Source organism: Photinus pyralis, unplaced genomic scaffold, assembly GCF_008802855.1.
Source record: "Photinus pyralis isolate 1611_PpyrPB1 unplaced genomic scaffold, Ppyr1.3 Ppyr1.4_LG1, whole genome shotgun sequence".
Taxonomy (NCBI): Eukaryota; Metazoa; Arthropoda; class Insecta; order Coleoptera; family Lampyridae; genus Photinus; species Photinus pyralis.
Window position 1 is genome coordinate 14,164,076 of NW_022170249.1, and position 21,314 is coordinate 14,185,389.

Here is a 21,314-nt window from a genome sequence, read left to right on the forward strand (position 1 = left end):
TAGTTATTTACGTTATAAGTCCGGTAGGTTACTTGTAACAGTACGAGTTAGACATTATGGACGAGGCGACGTCAGGAGCCGAGTCAAGAATGTCTTAAACGAGTACTGTTACAAGTACTACCGGACGTATATCGTAACGTATTTTATTTCATACTGTAAGTCTGTTTTGTATCATTATTTCATTTCAAAGATTACAAAATTTCATCATATTGTAAAAATCGCATTACCTTGTTTCTGTGGCAACGGCCGTTGCTATAGTTTGTAGTTTGTTGACATTGAATTTTTTTCACTGACAATTCAACTCATGTATAAAAAATCGCATAAGCCGCAGTGTAATTGTCACTTTGACAGCGGCAAAAGTTACCTGCAACTTTTCCAGCGACAAATGCACTAGTGGTTTTTTCACTTTTCATTTTGGAACAATTATCGCATTATCCTTTCCCATATGATTAGCTTGACGTCTGTCAATAATTGACTAGTTTGGTGAATTTCTTGTTAGTTAAATTGTCCTGCCGAATTACACTCGAGGTTTATATTTAAACCGAGTAAATTTGGGTTGTTGCAATTCAAATCTGTTTCCTTTTAGCAATTGAACTCGAAAAACTGTCAACCTAAAAATGCTCCACCTTCGGTGTCGCATTTTTATTAGTTGACAGTTTTTCTCGTCTAATTGCTAGGCAACAAATTTTCATTACCTTAACAACCCAAATTTACTCGGTAAAATACAAACCTCTTGTGCAATTATAAGTGAAAAATGGACGCTATAAACGTTGTGGGATGTTCCACTGTTCCCGATACAATCCTGTCGAAATCTCATGAAGCAGCCGAAAAGTTGGTTCCTAAGAAGTCGGCCGCAAGGTATGAAAAAGAGTACTAAGTGTTTTGCCAATGGAGGAACGAACATGGGGCGAAACAAGTAGAGAAAAACGTCATGTTGGCATACTGTTTGGATGCAGTAAGTTTTTGAATTGAGATTTTTTTGCCTGGGTTTCGGTATTAAAGCGTCATGGGGCATGGAAAAGCTCATCGACGGCAGAAAAATACATCGAAGGCTCGGTAGAAGGAAAAGTTAAGATTGCCCGTATGATATACAACTGATACAAGGCGGCGAAAATTTCATTGAAGTTCTACAGCAGAAGGAATCAAACATTACTAACTCGACATCCAGTAATAATTCAGGCGTTAGTGTTGAGGGCAATACAAATTGTTTCATTACAACCAATGTTAATGTTTGAAATAAAGAAGCCAAATTTATGTTGGGGTTTTTCATTAATTGTGTGAAGATGTCAAATTTGATGTATACAAATAACAGTCCGGTAAGTGTTGCTTAGCGACACTTACCGGCTCTGATGCTGTAATAACTCACCTACCGGACTCAAATTAATAGTGTAATCGAACATCTACCGGACAGTATGAAATAAGTAAATTTTTTTGGCGTCGTCGTAATCAATAGGCAACTGGTAAATTCTAACGTACTTGTCATGGAAACACCCCGATGGAAATAGTCAAGAAATTGGACGATGCTGCAAAAAACTTACATTTTTATTAAAGAACTGTTTTTACAGTATTGATGAGTACATGGCTGCCCCTACATGCACAGACATGATTTTTTTATGTTAGTACCTATTGTGAATGTGACGTAACCAAACAATTTTTAAATTGAATGCGTTAAAAAAAAGTTATTATTATGGTCGGTGTTTCTTGTGAGAGCTCAGGTCTAGCCTGGTTAACTAATCGCACGGATTAAAATCAAGTAACGATTAGTGTCTGTGTCTGTGTCTGGTGAGGTTATGTAGGGTCCAACATACCTATTGATGGGCACAATAGCCAACGCTATCATTATTATTATTATAAGTTATAAATAAGAAACTTTGCATTGCGCAGTCTGCGCATGCGCACACCTGATATTTAAAATATGCGATATGTGTGCCTTTACTAGAATCAAATTTCAGAAAATATTTCTACAATATGCAATATCCAATATGCTTGCTTGACTAGAAGCATCTGCGGTTAAAATGTCTAAATAATATCTCTATAAACAAGAAAGTTGACAATGTGCCGTCTGGGAATGCGCACAAGATTGTTCTTGGTTGAGGTGCCAGAGCTATAAGCCACCGAATGCAAAAAGAACAAACTAAATACCTTGAAAACTGTTAGTTAAGACCTCAACTAATGCTCCAATCAATGCAAAGTTCTACTGGACTAATTGTAGTAGTAATCAAATTGTGTTTTTTAATTTATTATGAAAAATTGATTTTATTTTGTGTTTATACTATTTTGTTTTCAAAATTGGAACAGCTAACAACAACAATAATAACAACATAACAAAATCATGTGAAAATAAAACGAATATTGCGTTTTAACAAACTTCATTATCTGTAACGTTCAAAATAAATTACTTCTCGTGGGCATAGCGTTGGAAGGGAAATATCGACACTGTACTTCGAAATTTACATAACTATAATTCTTGAAATTAATTACAACAGAGTCATTAGTGTAATATAACACTGAATATTTTAACAGGGAAACGTAGGATATGTTTTGTATAGTCTGAGCGAAGCCATGATAAGACTCATTTAAATTACATAACCATGAAAGATTACGCCTATTTTATAGAAACGCATTTGAAAGCACTAAAGCTTTGTAAGCGAAGCTGAATTTTAAGACGGTAATGACTTAATATTTTACAAAGTCGGAAGTTATTTAATCTCCTTTGTTTAAGGGGTGGAACTATAATTACTAACAATATCGTGAAACACTAACGTCGTGTTGTTTAGATTATGGGAGCTTGTCGAAATTTCTTTTATCTATGCTTATCTGAACCCGTACATGCATGAAAGAGTTATTTATAACGGAAACAACTCAATTCTTTGTACAGAATTCACGCTATCGAACACTTAAAGCAGTTGACGAAAAATGTGCTATCGTTATAGATGGCATATAATCTATACGTCGCCGTAGTCATCAGGGCGTTAGTGCATAATTTATTAGGGAAGTCTTTGACGAACGGCCATTGACAGAGAAATGAAAGCTTTACATTCGGAAACCAATTGATCCTAATTCGTTTGATGGAAAAGCAGAGTTTACAAGGTGAAAATTCAAAGAAAGCACCAATTAATTTGTTAATATTTGTTGGTATGTTACAATGAAACGCAGAATTATTGAGACATTGCCTTTTTTAAATAGTGAAAAACCACCTTTGTTCAAGAGTTAACAGTTCCAGAAGTTCATCTTGGATACTAGGGGGTAAACACCACCTATCACTATTACACGCCAACTTCGAAGGAACGCGTCCCCACTTACTCTTATAAACCTAAAAGAGCCGATGGCTCCAATCAAACTTCGCAAATTCCAATGAAATCACTACTCAAATTTTGAATAAAAAATCAGAAATAACATTCGGATAAAAAGAAATTTTAAAAAAATGTGACAGAAAAATCAAATTCTACCTGGATTTCGAATGGGGATTCAAATTGGCACATAATTATTTGATATAAAGAACTTACAAGAATTTATTCTAACACCAAAAGAAAAGAAAATCAAATACAAACCTCTAAGAAAAATTTAAGGCTAACCGTGCTTTTTCAATACAAAACACCCACGTTGGCAAAACAGTCGATTGAAAAACAGATTTTTTGCGCGATTGAGCTCTATTTGATTGTTTACCATGTCTGTTTCTAAGACAGTACGTGACGTTTACTGGTTGCTAACGATAAACTCGACGGTAAGTACATTGGTGTTCTAGAACGGTAAGAAATTTTATTTAAGAACAGTCTATTATTACAAAAATAGGTAATAATGGTAGTAATGGTAATAATATAACTTATTTCTGGAGATAAATATTGAAGGTGCAATTATTACTATTATCGCCGCCACAAGAGAAGAGCCCTGCGTCATCAATGTACGAATGCATAAATCCAAGGTGTTGATAATTAGTTAATTTTTTGATTTGCACGATAATTACTAACCTAAATGTAATGCTATTTGGTATGGTTGGAAAGCATATTTTCAGAGCTTTCCAACGACGTATCACACATGGGGGGTCACTATTTAAGATTTAAAAGTTGGGGTGGCTGGGGCGCAGGGGGTTGGAGGGGGTGCGTCGCCAACTATGTCATTGTGATTCCCACTCCGAATTAGCGAAACGGATTTTGATTTTTTTAAATATCTCGTTTATTTACTAAGATATGGGGGGTGGTAAGTTTTCAAATTGTCACCCTGTATATGTGCTGGCAGTAGGGGAGACACATCATTGGGTGTGGCACGAGGCATTAGAGGAGAGTTCGTGGTGAATGGGAAAATATAAATTAATTAATAAGAACACGGAACGAGTAAATATGAGTACGTTATGCTTACCGTACTTTTTGTATAATGTAGCAAATAAACATTTTTTCAATAAATGTTTGCCAAGTTTTTACTTAGGACAATGTAAAGGCGTTGAGTTATTTAAAATGGCCCATAGGGAAATTTACACTACGCCAATTGTTCTCAAAGTTATTTCACTTAACAGTTCTCGATCTCAATCCCGCAAAGTGGATAAAGAAGCAGCAGCATGTTTATTATTATTATTATTATTATTTTATTAAAACGTTGTGTCTACTACAAATAAAACCAACGAGGGGTTGAACCTAACCTAAAAATTTTTTTTCCCTACATACAGAACGTTACTATTTACGTGTTTACAAATCCAACACTCCGCCCCACTTTAACTCTCCGCCCCGATTAACACTGCAAAGCACTTCGCCAATGCACCACTGATCTTTAAAACTGTCCATTTTATTCATGCCTTTATGCCACGAGAAAGTTATTAAGATTTTGCTTTTAATGCCCTTTAGGTAGCCATCCCGAAGGGACGTTGGATGCGTGTCGTTTTTCATGGCGGTGATTAATTGAACATATATATAAAACTTTGCAGAATTAGTCAGAAAATTGATTAAAATATCACTGCGGTTGTTCTCTTTTACTCCACATAACGCGTCAACTAGTGATAGTCTTCTACCTTGCCAGATGTTACTTGCCCATGCGATAACAAGGCCCCAAATTTCTTTGGGTAAAGGACATTCTATTATCATATGCCAAGCGTTAGCTGTGATCTTTTCGCAAACCTGGCAGTTCTCAGTAACCCTGATGTTTGCTTTGAGCAGATAGGTCGGATCTGCTAATCTGTTTTTCTCAAACCGCCAGCTAATTTCTGCCATTGAACCAGATGTACAGCAGTTGAAAAATGATGACCAGTTAGTATCGTTCTCGGTCCAGTGATTACTTAAGCATTTGTCGGAAGTCTTTTGAAAGTACTCAGCCATGATTAGGTTTTGTAGCTTTCTTCTGTTGCTTTTATTCAGAGTTAATGTGGTGCCTCCAAAGTACTTAAATTTTAGTACAATTTCATGAGTATTTCTGCGGTTTACATCGCGCTCGGTATACAGTGCCTGGAAAAAAACTCTAATCCTTCTGTAGTGGGCTATAAGTTGGTTCCTGACATTCATAGTGGCATTTTCAGGCAAAAGTAAGTCCTCTTCGTCCACCCATCTATCCCCAATCCTGAAGTCGCCTATCGTTTTGTAACCCCACTTAGCCCAGTTGGCACTAAATAAAGGCGGTACGGCATGTGATATTAAGGTTGACGTTGTGGTTGGGGTTTTAAGAAAGTCGAAGTGCTCCAATGTAAAATTTATTGCTTGCATGTTAGAGATAAGCTCTTGTACATAGGTTGAGACTAAGGGACTGCTAGGTCTTTTCCCATCCAAAAAAAACCATTGCCACGACAGCCCCAGATCATCCGCCATTTGCATACTCTCCTCTATTATCGACCTCCAACTTGAATCTTCAGCTACCGTGATGAGACGTTTTGCCAGCCACACCCGCATTAATTTAATTTTGGAAGGGATATGCGCAAGTCCCAGACCACCTTTCCGAACTGGATTCCAGCGCTGAAAAGGTGTTCATGTATTGTACGAGAGTAGGCACAAGAGCAGAGTGGTATACGATCTATTCAGCGCCGAGTATCCAGGACGGACCGGTCCCAAAAAAAGCACAATTCTACGAATCGTAGCGACATTCAGGAATTGCGGCTGATTTAGAAACAATTTTTACAATACTGTGGCAGATGATTCGCAAGGAAGGCATGACATTCTAACACTTAGGTAGATATCCTACGTTGTCTTTATGCGTCCCCTTTTCTTCCTATTTTGAATTCCGGTATTCCATATGTGTTTCGTCTATCAGGGCATCCATTTCTTTTTTATTTTCTTACAGGAATTCCATCAAGTTGTGTAACTTCCCTTTACAATAATCTGTTCTTGATTCGTTCAGCACTCTCTCTCTACTGTAGGTCCATATTGGTCTGTAACGTTATTGCTGTAAGTAGATTTCATTAACTGTTACAGTACTTACCGAAGCAGTTTCTTGCTATCGCCTTTGCCTTATTCTAGGAATTCCTCGAGGAATTCATAGCCGTGTACTCGAAATGTAAATAACAACAAAATTCATCTTGATAACATGGCATTAACGTATACCTACCTACTACACCTACTTCCAATAGGTAAGCAGGTAAAATTATCTTCAATCAATTATCAAAACGTTTGCCATAAATAAAAGGTGATTTATTTATGAACGTTTGCAGGTTATGTTTATTATTTACCCCTTTACACTTCTCGTTTCACTTAGACCATTCAACGCAAATTCAAATTCTAGCGCGCTTTAGGTTGCGCAGTACCGATGGAGTCACGCAAATACAAAAATCCCCTATATTCTCATTCCGGAATTATGATCTTTGATTCGAAATTCATTTACGCCATCTACCGATAATGGGAGATATTAGTATTGAAAAAATATTGTGTGCTACCATCTGCATCGCAGCGGCGGTACTTCTAAATTATGTACAGCGCCATCTGCGGACCGCGCGCATGGAATAGGATGAAACAAATTATTAACCTCGGCCTATCTGATAGTGTATATAATCAATGCCCCTACCTAATAACTAAATTTGACAAGTAAACAACTGAATTGGGATTTGCTGTTGCTCTTTTTAAACCTTTGCGAAACTACGCCATCTAGTAAATTTTTCAACAACTTTAATATTGATTATTACGGAACTATTTTGACTTTGATTTTAAATCTTAAATCACACGCTTGTAGATGATGACGCAGGGCTCTTCTCTTGTGGCGGCGATAATAACTGCAAACTACTTGAAGACTTCCAGCCTCCGTGCCTTTTTAGTCCAAGAATGTCTTCACCTGTATTAGCTAACAAAGTAGCAGAACTTCTTAATGCACCAGCTATACCTAATACCATTCCCACCTGGAGGAAAACAAAACAATATTTATCTGATAAGTTAAAAGTAAATTTACCTTAAGCACAAACAATTTTTCGTCTGGCGCTTCAAGTAAAAACTTTGTACACTGTTCTTTGGTAAAAACACTGGCCTTTTTCGGTCGATCAATCGAGTCGTGAAGAAAAATTGTCGACTTTAACATCGAGTATTCAGCCCACATTCAATGTCACAATTGCAAAATTTTACATAAAACTGTAATGGCGGCAGTTATTTATCAATTGCAATAGCAACGTAGGTAATATGGATATGGAAACTTACACAGCTATCTATGTTTATCTCTTTAGGAATCTGTATTAGGTATTTAAATGCTATTATAAAAAAAATTAAATTCAATCGCGCAAAAAACATCATAAGCATCACGAACGTTAAGGACTAACCGATCTCAGACAATAATTGGAGTCGTCGCTTCGCTCCTCCTCCAAATGATTGTCTTCGATCGGTAAAATGTCCTGACTTATTAAAACTACCATTATACAGAAGCAGAACTTCATAGTTGGTATAAATAATTTAACAGGTCGCATTCATGTACCCGAATAAGAAATAGTGGTCCGTTTAGAACCAATACTAAACTACTACTACATACTAATAATAATAATTATTCAACGTTAAAACTTTGGCGAGTGGTTGGTAGTTATTGAAATTTCAGTTGATTGTAGTTACGCTCTGAAAAGTGTCTGCATTGTTTCGTGTTCTAGCAGCAATATTAGTCGAAAGTGGATTAATAATAGACAAAAGTAATTGTATATTGAGCTAGGCAGCTGCATTTGACAAGCTTTTCTCTCAGGCCATTGTAGTTTTCCAAATGCAATAAGCTCGCAGTTGCATTTCCGCGTTTTCAACCGTTCGAAATGCTTTTGGCTCTAGCTACGTGTCGAACATGTCCGCCTCTTATTGGAGTTGCTTTCTTTTCGGGCGGTTATACGCGAGTAATTAATAATGGGGGTGGGTATCGTGGACGTGGTGCATCGCATCGGCGGAATTAATCTGGCCCTTAATCCAGGAATGATGGATGATTAGATAGGGTATAAATCCGCATTTGCACACGGTTTCGATTCCTAAATGCGATATTAAGCGCAGTTTATGGATAATGACAAAACGACCTATCGTTGCCACACGTTGCGATGTTAAATTGTGAATTTGAATTGTTCGGACACTGAACGTGACCGCTTTGCCCGTGTTGCCGGTGGTTGTTTAAAGTATCTCGTAATGTAAGATTTATATCGGTTATAAACTCGCAATGAGAATGAATACCTAATTTCAGCACGTCCGTCGTCCGTACTTCGAATATTGGAAATTCAAAGCTCTGCAGTTCTGATATACATTTGAGTAATCTTTCGCAATAGATTAAAATAAATAATTAAAAGCACTGCATCCTAAGTGATCAAGGGTGAAGGAAGTTAGTAGTGATGTATTCAAATAAATATATGCAACATAGTACTATATGAACTTTTTTTTCTGGCTTGTTTGCCAAGCACAAGATTGGGATTTTTGAGTCCTTTAGAATTACAATCTTGGTTGAATGGTAAACATTCTGGGACGGAATGGAATTACGCAATTTTTTGTTTGGATTTCGCAATTTACCCTTTGAAAATAGATTTTTTTTCAGTACTATTATACCCTCTCACTCCACTCGTTACGGTACACGTATGGGGAAAATGCAACAAATAAACATGCTGTATATTAATCTGATGAATGTAGGTACGATTCAGTTATTTATAAACATGCAATCGCTTAATTCCTATATGTACTGTATTTAATATTACACTCAATCATTGATTTACTACCGCATTAGTACGAAAATGCATATTGGTAAGCTACGCCAATTAAAAACAATTCCCGCATTTCATTAAAATAAATGCTACAATCTATATACGAAACTTCCAGTTTCATGCATAATCCGCTATAATATTTAAATACGGTCGAGGACCAATTATTTCTCTATTTGCAGCGGTACGACTCAGACAGACTGCATTGAAGTTTTTCCGCTACATCGCCATACTCCCATGGGCCACGTAGCGTATGTATGGTGAGGGAAATTCAGAAAACGTCAAAAAAGGACGCTAGTTCCTCGGTTTAATTAAAGCTCCCCTATTTCCTTTGATTTTCTACGCTGGTCCTTAATTGTTAATAAAAAACAATAAAAGAAATAATTGGCTCTCACTTCACCCAGACGATACCAAGTTCTCCCTCTAAAACTACGCACACGACATACTTCAGTTACAATCGTTCACAACGAAGTTCCAGAAAAATAAATTCGCGTAATACTGGGCCTATAACCTGATGACTGTGGTTAAATAAATAAAGTCTTGCATAAATTGAATGCTAAACAGTTGTAATTAATGATAAAAAGAAAGAAATGTAATTTAACGTGGTAAAAGGCAACATGACAATTTTCAATATCAGAATCTATTTATTTACTATCAGTCTCATACACATTAATATTCGAAATCATTAAGGGGTGGTTATTTGATTTTTCCTTCAACATCGCAATCACAATTAGACCTCAGTCACACCAGCATGTATGTTGGAGAACCGTGTATATCTTTATAAAACACCTGCACCTTTTTATCTTAAGGCTCCTCTGTAGTCAATTTGTATTTCAGTGTTATTGCAATTGGTTAGACCACCAACAATACACACTGCTACATGATCTACCTAGTCCTTGAGTGAAACCAACGATGTATCTATCCTTCTCAGTTTTGCATATTCTCTTCATTTATTGTTAAACACAATAGACCATGTATAATGATCAAGGACTAATTATGTAAACAAGTTTATCGAAAAGCTGTACAATATTTGACTGGAGATGCACAAATACCTATTTCTGTTACCGTTGAATAAATTACTTATTCAATGCATTTACTGCATTTTTCTATAATGACACCTTCTGTAAATTACCTGGTTTTCAGATAATGAGTGGACTAGATTAGCATTATTTGTTATAACATTTTTTAATTACCCCTTTATTTCTTGTAGTTTGTTGTAATCATTTTTACTGATTTATAGATTTTTATAGTTATTAGGTACATGTGCATGAATGAATTCACTTAGGTATGGTAGATCCTAAAAAAACCGGCACTTCGAACACCTAAAATAAATCTTTCTTTTCTTATATACAAGGGCGAACAACAACAAAAATTGTATGTTTTTCATAAAAATGGTAGCTAACATTTAAAATTCTGTTAGAATGATTAAAAGTATAACATTTATCTAAATAAATCCTTATCTTTTCAAAAATTAATATCAATAAATTGTACATTTAGCGTATTACTTATTTATATCTATGCACGACCCATGAAGAACTTTTCCGAACATCTTTTGTGCTGTAAGATGACTTCACTTTTTTGCCCTGAATTTAATGGTAAAAATAAAATTTACTTGATCCTCCTATTTTGATTGTTGATATCAGCCCATATTGAAAAAAGAAGTAGGTAGTAGTAAAAAATTTACCGGTTTCTGTCGCTACATAGTATTGGAAATTTGAAAAAAATTCGCTAAGTTGATGTGAAGTTTGTGGGACTCCTTCAAAAGGTATTCTCAAACGGAAAAAATAAATAGCCGAATTTTTTTAAAAGTGCAAGAATTTTTTTATATCCACCACTTTCACTACTTGACTTTACATTTTTTTAAATAAAATTGTCAGTGTCGGCCATTAGTTATGTATCCCGCTTAGGAATTTAACTAAAAAAGGGAATTGTATTTATATCGGTAGCGTTTCTTTTATATAACACACCACGACGTTTCCTATGTTTTGTTCCGCTAATAAATGAAAAAATGCCATGTGTCATTTGTTATCTATTGGGCGCAACTTTATGGAAAGCAAAGGGCATGTGTATCTTTTTCTTTTGGTCGCATTTCTCGAAATAGATAATTTTCACGAAGACTTACTCTTAGTCCAGTATGCAGACAATTTTGACCTGCAAAAGGTGGTGTAAAAATTTTTATTGTTTTAAATGCCCCATTTGGGTCCAAATAACATGTATTTGAAGAGGGCGCACAACTTTTGGCAGCCAAAAAACCTCAAAATGTTTGTCATTTTTTTAGTTTTTCGCTTAAAACTCGAAAACGGTCCATATTTTATGAATAACACTTCTTTAGTAAATTAAAGAAAACAAAATTACACGTCGATTAAAAAAAACAAACAAAATCGGTCCAATAAAAAAATTTTTACAAATGAAACGCCCATTTTTTCCAACGAATTTCAAAAATTGGTCCAATTTTAAATTGTTGGTACTTTTTGAACTCTCTGATTGATGTTCTACAATCTACAATATGGAGGGGGGGTAGTGGATTTTATTGTTCCTTTAGGAGCCACAACGCATTAAAAAAAGGTTAACTCAGTTCTTTAGAAAAGTTGGAAAAAATGGGCGTTTTTTGATCGCTTGTAAAAATTTAAATTTAATTTAAAACGTTAAAATCGTTTACACCACCTTTTGTAGGAATCGGCTCTTCTGACTGCTCCGCATACTGGACTGGAGGAACTGATAATTTTAGATGGGAAATATACACAAACGTGTAATTTAGTCATATTTGATTTGATCTAACTAAACAAAGTGCTACGCTTCTGGTAGTTTGAAAGCATTGTTATAAAACAGAGTTCATATTCAGCACTACTTATGATATAATATGTGAAGTACCTAGTATTGTACGTACCTCCCGCCCCGTCAAAGGGATATATTATTACAGCCTCATTATAGGATTTTTTTTTATTTCTTGAAGCATCCTGATGGGATGCAAGAGGTTTTAGGAAAAATTATTTCCAATGTATCTATAATAGGATATCCATTTTTCGTCTTGGGAATATGTGACATGATTTACAAATCAACAGCATTCAAATAAATAAATAATAAATAGTAATTTATCTAATCCATATCATTAGGAACGGCATAACAATGTGTAGGGTAATGCCAGGTAGTTTCTTTTGTTTTCCCTTTCAAGTAATGAGTTGTCGCCTCAGGCGTTATAACTGCAATTTGAGTTGCCTATCCTTACGTTAGCGTTTTGATTTTTTTCTGAAGATCGCGAAACATATTTCTTAAAATATATGCCTTATCATAATAGATGGAAATAATCTCTTTAAGTACCGCCGTAGGAAATACTGTCGGATTTCCAAATTGGTGCTGTACGTTTTTCTACCCTCATTACAACGGCTGTTATTTACAAAAAACGATTTTTCTATTCATCGATCTTCCTAAAAAACTAAGACCGATATTTAAATTTTTTTAAGTACCGCCGTTCTTTTCATCATTGCAAAGAATATCCACTATCGAGAATCTTCAACTACAAAAGCAGCATTTCATAAGAAAGTTTAGCTATTTTCCAATATGGCGGATTGACTACAGAGGAGCCTTAAGCACATGTGCATTAATTAAATTTCGCCTAGCAATAAAACTTATTATCCCAAACGACCAGATACAATCTTTTATAAATCACGCAAACGACCAGATGTGCCTTACTTCTAGCACCTTATTGAACAATTTATAAAAGCGAGAAAATTAAAATGAAAAAATGAGACAACTAACAATTTTCTAAAAGGAAAAACAAATACCAAAATACAAATTCAAACGAAACGATCACATTTTGTGTCTATTCATAAAAACCCACCAGATTTACACTTAAAAATTATATCACATACAGGGTGGCCCACCCTTATTGAAGGTAAAACAAAAATAACGTCTGCGTAACGTTTACTCGTAGGTAGGTATTATCTGTATCTTTCAAGGAACACCTCGTAATAACCACAGGTTACGAATCAGTTTATATTGCATCCATGAATTTCCTCGAGGGTTTGATCTTCTTCAGCGTTCCGCTGCCGCGAAGTTTAACTCAAACGATAGAAACCAAGCAGAGTTTATTTATTATGCTCGGGAATGTTCCACTTTCTTCTTTGTGCGAGTAGTGCCGTAATGTTACATTTGTCATACTTTTTTGTGGATTTTCAAAATAAATGAAAAAGAAAATTTCAGGTATTCCGTGCGCTATTTAATAGTGCCTCAAATTCCAGACTGAGATTTTATTAAACCTTTAATAGATATCGCGCACTATGCAGTAGATCAGTTGCGAAATGTTGAAAGGGAATTTTAATATACCGTAGGTAATAATCGTTGTGACAAGTACAGATGAGTGATCTCTAAAGGTTTCGTTGTAGGGGTAGCGTTAGGGGTGTCGTCTACTGTAAAATGTCATTGATTCGTGTTATTGACCCTCCTCCACCAGCCTGCGATGCCGAAATGTTACATATCACTATCTAGAAGGTTACTTCTTCGTCTTACAAATGAGGTGACAAGATCAGGCAACTCGGCTTATAGAGGATTATTAGCAAAGTTACGTCTTTCCAGTAACAGCGAGTATATAGATAGAGCTTAATGTTTGTAATGATGCGGAACCCGGATCTCGTGTATAAATCAGCAAAGCGATGGGTAGTAGTAGAGAGAGTTATTAAGCGTCTTAAGCTTTAGATTGGTCTATATGACGCCTAGCTACTATTATTTCAAAGTTGCAAACTATAATGAGCTCATGATGGGAAACTGGCACTCAAGAGATGATCCGACGGCAACGTCAATAATGAAAGCAGCTATTGTTTGCGCTCTCTCGCTAAGACACCACCAGCTATCTCGTCACAATCTGCGGCACTAAATGAAAAACTCATTAACACCCGCTCTAATTCCCTATCGGCCTCCCGGAAACTTCCAGGCTTGGATACGATGCTTGATGATTCTCCCTTTCTTTCAATGTTTTTTACTTCGCTTTCGCACAATCCCTTTCATTGGAAGAGATTGTTTTCTTACGTCACTACCAAGGATCTAAATCCTATTACGGAATTATATCCACAAAAATTTATCAAACACACTTTTCGAACGAGCTAAGTATATTAAGGTGGAATGCAAAAGAAAATCCGATCTCGTATCAAAAATATCCGGTTCGAACCTTTTATAAAGCCTACCGCGGTGATGCTCATTATAAATGACGTTCATATTGACACAACTTCCATGAGCTTATCGCGTGTACGCTGACCCTTTCCCAATTTGTACTAACATGTCAGTTCTGTACATCGCCAATATTATCCCTTATGAGCTTCTGGATTGACAATCATACTGGAAGCTTTGGAACGTCCTGCATCCCGCTGAGTTGGATGGGACGTTATGTCACCGAAAGCACCGGCAAACTTGAACAATTCACGTCATTTCTGAATTTAGTTGCAAATGAAACGATTCGTTCCCTTTCATTTTATTCAAAACTTTGACGGGGAAGTATCACGTTAAAAATAAATTGCGCCAGTTTAAATTCGTTAAAGTAATGTTAAGGTTTAACCCTTAAAGGTTATCCTAGTATAAATATCTATCAACCTCCGCTGTATAATACGTTTATATGGCAGGTGTTGTTCTTGTCGTTGTCTGCGACTGGTTTTGTTTAATCTGGTGTCAGTTCTCCAGCGTGGAGAGATTTGCCCTGCTTAACTTATTAAGGGAAACGTGTTTAAGCTACAACTCATTAGGGAACAACTCTATTTTCGTTATTATATATCTATGCATATTGCGTTTTAGTTCTATAATTAGTAACTCATATTAATTAGTTCCTTAATGGAATTCATAAATAACTAATACCTGCTCTATGGTATTTATTTATAATTCACGTTTGCCTTATACTCGTGGATGAAAATAGTTTTTATTTACAGTCTAAATAGTGACGGGATGTTTACGAAATTTTACAGGTCAATCAATGAAATATTCATCATCAATTACACCAAGTGTTTAGTTGATAACAAAAATCCTGACAATTTACTTAGTATGTGAATTACAGATCTACCACATATACATTGTCAGGTTTCTAATGAAAATTATGATTAACAGGGGGGTCTAAGAACCTTATTAATATTACAATTTGCAAGACGTCTAATTTGTGAAATATCTAGGTTTCGAGGGATTGATTAGTAAGAAAATGTTGACAGAACAGCCTCCTAGCTCAAATCAAAAATCGCGCTTTTAAAGATTGTCTCTAAAAAAAATGGCAAGTGCAAGGAAAAAGCGTTTCCCGCACGAAACGGTTTCTATGTGACAAAAAAAGTTACCCTACACTTGACCCTTAAGGGCATTTATGCCAAAATGTGCGTCAATAAATGGGCCCCTCCATATGAAGAAGATGCTATATAAAACATTCTTCTATATCCCCGCTAGTTTTCGCAATAATTGGCAGTCTCAAAGATCGTTTCCCTATAACCGGGGGTGAGAGAAGAATTCGAATTTCGACCAAATTTGGTACTTGGCCGTCTTTTTAACAAAATTACCATTTTCGTACGCCACACGTAGCTTTAAACATCAAACCAGTTTCATAATTTTAAAAGCGTAAAACTTCAAAACCTAATTAAAACTTATTAAAGTAAAAAGTTAAGTACTCGGGGATTTTTATTGTTCTTTGAAATAAGATTTGTCTCGTCTACTTTAAACCATAATTATATAATTACGAAATCTCTGGTCAAAACACACAGCACTTTCGATTTAATTCTCACATTTAGGTTAAGTGTACTTTTTTTTTATGTCGCGACCTTGCCTCTCAATTTGGATTATGCACGTAATTTTGGAATTATATTTAATTATTCCGAGATAATGAAATTAAGTTTTCGAAACTGGAAAAGTTCTTATAATTCATTTGAGTGTAATTTAAGCTGGAAGGTAAATTGCGAACAATATTGCGACCTTACAAATTCTAATGACTACTAATCTACCTTCATTATTTACGGCAGTAGAGATTAATTTTCATGTTTACCCTTTGGGTATAATCAAAATGTCATATTTTGCGTGCGCAAAAAATGGGCCGGCTGTATTACAACGAAATTACATCCATATAGATTATTTGCAGCGATCCCCGATGACCTACCTACATGTCAAAGTGGAGGAAAGTCATAATTACCTATTAACGCTCGGTTCTTATTGCACGTCGGAGGTTAGAAAAGTAGTAATTAAATCAAATTAGTAGACATTAGATCGCGGCCGTTTCAATTACCTACTGAGAAAAGCACCGACAGATTTTTCCGGTGTCAGAAGCAGGTCTTGTAGCGTAATTAGTCGAGGCAATAGGGGATCGGCGACTCACTTACATAAAGTTTTGCCCCATTTCAAATGAAGTCACGTAGTAAATTTAATTCAGATGCTTGCGTCTGCCGGAGTCGAACTTGGAGCTTGTGGCACTTGGCTATGTACCGCAACAACAGCGGTGGCAATAATTAAACGCCGGCCAAATTACTCTTTGGCCTACGACTTCGCCCTGCCTAATCTACGGTGAAATTAAAAGTACGGGTCTGCAGACAGCGGCAACGTCGTTGCAGAAACAGCTTCTGCATGTTTAGGATTCCACGCCACGAAACAACTTCTGAACAACTTTGACCGTCCCCCTACACTGGACAAAACACGGAAATCTTAAATCGATCTCTAATACAATTTGCAAATTGTACATACGCAAAAAGCAACAGAAGGATTGTCGCGTTTATTTTTTGGCATAGTGCACCTACAAATGTAGTAAAGTAGATACCTAAACGCATAGCAAGATTTAAATTTCAATTTAACAGAATTAAGTTACATTGTATAACAAGGAAAACTAAGCATTCAAGCTTATTGGAAAGCTCATATACTTACATGAATGTTGTTACATTATACAGGGTAAGTGTAGTCCTAGAGCAGTCGATTGTCTTCGTTATTTCTGAAGCAATATTCGCTCTTAGAGTTTTGACATCATCCAATGGATATGACGTCCCAATCGCGCTGTGTGAGTACCTCTTCCGACAATCCGTTCTGGAGGTATTAAGGGGATATATGCGATCACGATAAGGGGTCGAGGTAGGTAGAAATTAATTCCTTTCGTTGAGACCTTTCATTAGAGTATCATGAACAGTTCCACCCCCCCCCCCCCCCCCCCCCCCCCCCCCCCCCGATCCCGTCGCCCACTCATCTCGAAAAAGAATCGCGCGGCAAAGCTGTAGTTTGTACCAACTAATTTATTTCGATGAAATCTTTCATTAGAATACCATGAAGGGCAGAACGTGTGTTAACACCCCCCCCCCTACAATTTTTAAAAGTTTTACTTAGCACCACTAAAGGCATGCGATGCGTATGCAAAATCTGAGAATTTATAATAATAATAATAATAGAGATGTTACCGGCAGGTAATAAACATTTAACACCCGCCTTCAAGTAAATAGGCCATACGTATTGAAACACCTATAAAAATCACTATTGCAATATAACTTGCCAAATGCTAACTGGAACTTAGAAGATTATAAGACTTAACAACACAACTTCGCACCACCATTTTTTGATTCTTGGAATTTCAATGCCAAATCCATGTATGGGAAACACGATAACAGATAATCGTGGTCGTATCTAGAAAGTACATGGAAAATAATCCCGTGATACTTCTAAAGACCGGTACACCAACCACACTTTAACGGCATATCCAATAACTTTACGGCAATAGATCTGGGCCTTTTCTTCTACTGCAATGGCACTAAAACCTGATCCTGATAGCACAGGATGATTTTCAACATAGTGGACCATTGTCCTTATAAGCATTATGCTCTGTACAAAAAAGGGAGCGAAGATGTGTCCACAAAAATGGATTATTAAAAAGGCCAATTTGGGAAGGATATTCAAAGCCAATTAAATAGAACACCCATTGCGTATGATCTGAAAAGGTAACGTAGAGGATGTATTAATTATGTTTACACAAAAACTTAACAACTGCCCGAGAATATATTCCCCAAACGCTGGGATAAGCAAAAGAACACGGGTTCCTTGTGGACCATTGCGATGTTAAGCGTTCAATCTAAAGAAAAGCAAATGCTGAGAGTGTCAAAAGGAATCCAAGTATTGAGAACCTAGTTGCATTTTAAAAAGGCACGTGCCGAATCTTTAGGGAAATTATTCTAGAAAGCAAGAGGACCACGTTGGCAATGCTACGTTTAATTCATTAATATGAAACTCCAGTACCCGAAGTCTGGCAAAGAGTTAAAACTAATTGCAGGAAAAAATTACGTGAAACCTTCAAGATACTAATCACCCAAGACAAAAGCGTTGGAACAGTGAATGAGATTTGTAGAACTCTGGCAGAACATTTCAATGTTTATGAGTAGCTCGGAAAGGTACAGTCTGATTTTATGCAAAACAAAGTCGTTATGAAAAAAGACTAGATTCAGGCCCGTATATGAGGTGACTATTAAAACCATTTTCATTTACAAAATTGGAGGAATGCATTGCATATTACAAAAGATTCATCACCAGGCCCTACAACATTCATTATGCTATGTAAACATCTACCTATAACGAAACAGCACTGTTAAATATTTATAACAAAATTTATCAAGACGGTGTTTACCCAGACAGCTGGAGGCAATCAATAATTATTCCGATTCCAAAACCTGGAAAAGACGCAACCAAACCTGTTAATTATAGACCAATATCACTAACATCCTGTTTAAGTAAAATTTTGGAAAGGATGGTAAACGACAGATTGATGTGGATGTTGGAGTCCAAATCGTTATTGTCAATACGTCAGTCAGGGTTCCGACGATTTCATTCAACTACTGATCAGATAGTCTATATCGAAAATAGCATACGGAATACTTTTACGTCGTAAACATATGATAGCGGTCGCGTTCGATATTGAAAAAGCATATGATCTCACGTGGAGATTCAATATAATTAAAAAACTTCACGAATGGGAATTTAGAGGAAATCTACCTATATTTATTAAAAACTTTATGTCTAACCGCTCGTTCAGAACCAGAATAGGAAATACCCTTTCAAACCCACATACTATTATATGGAAAATGGAATTCCCCAGGGATCCGTTTTAAGTTGCACCCTTTTTTTAATAGCGGTAAATGAACTAGTGTCCTCTGTACAGGCGCCACTATCTTCCTGTTTGTATGTTGATGACTTGGTTATATTTCACTCGGATGAAAAAATGGAAGATATTCAACTCGCCTTACAGAATGGTATTAATAATCTCCTAGAAACAGCGGAAAATATTGGTTTCCATTTCTCCTCTGAGAAAACGAATGCGATCCACTTTTGTAGACTTAGACACCAACATGAAGACCCTGTATTGTTAATGAAAGGGGAAATTATCCAGTATCGACAAAATATCAAGATGTTAGGAGTCATCTTTGATAACAAATAGTATTTTAGGGAACATATTGAAATGCTGGTAGCAAAATGTAAAAAACGGATCAATATTTTGCGCTGTTTATCAAACATTAGTTGGGGATCAGATAGGGAAACTCTCCTCTGCTTTTACAAGTCTTTTGTGTTGTCTGTAATTGATTATGCCTGTGTTGTATATGGATCGGCTCGACAAATGCACCTAAAAAAATTAGATAAAATACACGCGAATGGTATTAGGATGGCTATTGGAGCATTTCGCACAAGGCCGCTGCTTTCCATATTTGCAGAGTCGGGAATACCTCCTCTGTTTACACGAAGGGAGATACTCTTATCAAATTATATTGCTAAACTTAAAGCTGCAAATGATAACCTGAACAGCGATGTTGTCGAAAACCATCCATTGATAGAGGAATATAAAAACAGGGCTACGATCAGCAGACCAACCATAATAAGTGCTATTGAGTTAATAGAGGAGCTGGACGAAGAAAATGTGATTCTTTTCAAATACACTACACCGTCATTCCGACCTTGCACATCATTTAAAGAAAACGTTCTATTAGACCTAACCAAACTAAAAAAAGATGAAACATCTGCGTCTCTTTACCGAATGTTCTTTAGGGAAATGTTGTCTCATTACAAAAACTATGATATTATCTATACAGATGGATCAAAAACGAATGATGGTGTTGGTAGTGGTGTGTATTTCAACAATAAGTGCTTTACATGGCGTCATAGTGTCATTTCAAGCGTATATTCGGCTGAGTTGTATGCGGTGTGGCAAGCGCTTCTAATGTGCGAATATATTACTAAAACGGAAGTTGTCATATGCACAGATTCACTTAGTACTATTAATGCCGTTATAAGGAGACACATACCGCTAGACCCACTAGCTACCTCAATAAAAGAGCGTTTATACTACCTTAGATTAATTAATTTTAAAATCTTTCTAATGTACCCGCACATGTCGGCATATATGGAAATGTTAAAGCAGATGAAGCGGCGACAATTTCTTCAAACTATGGGAGCATTGATGAAGTTACTACTCAATGTCCGGACTGGAAAGCTTATATAAAAAAAAGGATTATGCGTAAATGGGAAACAATCTGGGCCGAATCTGAAACATTCTTAAGTAATTTCAAAAGAAATGTACGGCCATGGAAAAATGATTATAACCTATCAAAAAGGGAAGAAGTAGTGTACACAAGAATGCGAATAGGGCACACTCGTTTGACACACTTACACCTCCTAGGTAGATGTGGGCATAATATCTGTAGAATATGCGGGGTACCTTATACATTGCAACATCTCTTAATAGATTGTCCTGTATTCACAAATGAAAGAGAGAATTCGAACCTGGATAAAGAACTGAGTAAGATTTTAAGTAATGATCGTAGAAGTATTGCACGTTTAATACAGTTTTTAAAAGTTATTAACATGTTTAGAGAAATTTAACCAGTTACCGTTTTCATGTAAAATGGCGCAAGACCTCAGCAGTCGTAGCCATAAACCTAAAAAAAAAAAAAAAAAAAAAAATAGAATATAAAACAAAAAAACAAAAAAGAGAGCTTCCAAACAAAAATAATCACTAAAATACAATATTCTATTTAAAAGGGACAAGCCGGTTTGCAATCTCGCCCTAAGAGGTCGAAAAAGTGTAAATTAATTAATTAGAGTGCTATAATTATACAATGTTCTTAAAAATAAATAAATATTTGTTTATACAGACATTTTGATGGCCATCTGGCACACCCCCTAGAAGTAGTTCAAAACCGCAGAAATGGGTCCGGACGAACGGATGGACAAAACGCAAACAATTGCACATTTT